The following is a 532-nucleotide window of genomic DNA, read 5'->3' on the forward strand; positions in this document are numbered from 1 at the left end:
CCCGGGGCCTGGGGGTTTTTTTTAACCCCCCTGGGGGTTTTTTTGTGGGTTTTTTTTTTTTTTTTTTTTTTTTTTTTTTTTTTTTTTTTTTTTTTTTCTATGCCTTTGTTCAATATTATTTTGGAGAATTGATTCGAACTGACAAAAAACAGATTTATTGAAATATAATTTTATTGACACCTCGGCAACAGAACACATCACGGTTTCAGTGTCTGCAATCTGGATGCCTTTAGTGGACAGTAGCTGACGGTATGACTGCCAACTCTCAGGTGAATTAATAAGAGTACATATTTTGGAGGGAGCTGCTGTTCTTCGAGAAAGCGGCTCTGAAGGATGAAGTTGTTGTGTTACTGTCTGGTCCCACGATAGTCAAACTTTATCCAAACTCTTATAATTTTGTCGCCTGCAATAGTGAAGACATCAATGTACATACACACTTTAACATCGATAGTGTGGTCACCTCTGATTTTTTTTTTTTTTTTTTTTTTTCACCCCTTTTTTCCCAAATAAACTTTTGGTTTTGGATCTCGGG

The sequence above is a fragment of the Poecilia latipinna genome, unplaced genomic scaffold (assembly GCF_001443285.1).
Source record: "Poecilia latipinna isolate Pla-1442-1.1 unplaced genomic scaffold, P_latipinna-1.0 Scaffold1708, whole genome shotgun sequence".
NCBI classification, from domain to species: Eukaryota; Metazoa; Chordata; class Actinopteri; order Cyprinodontiformes; family Poeciliidae; genus Poecilia; species Poecilia latipinna.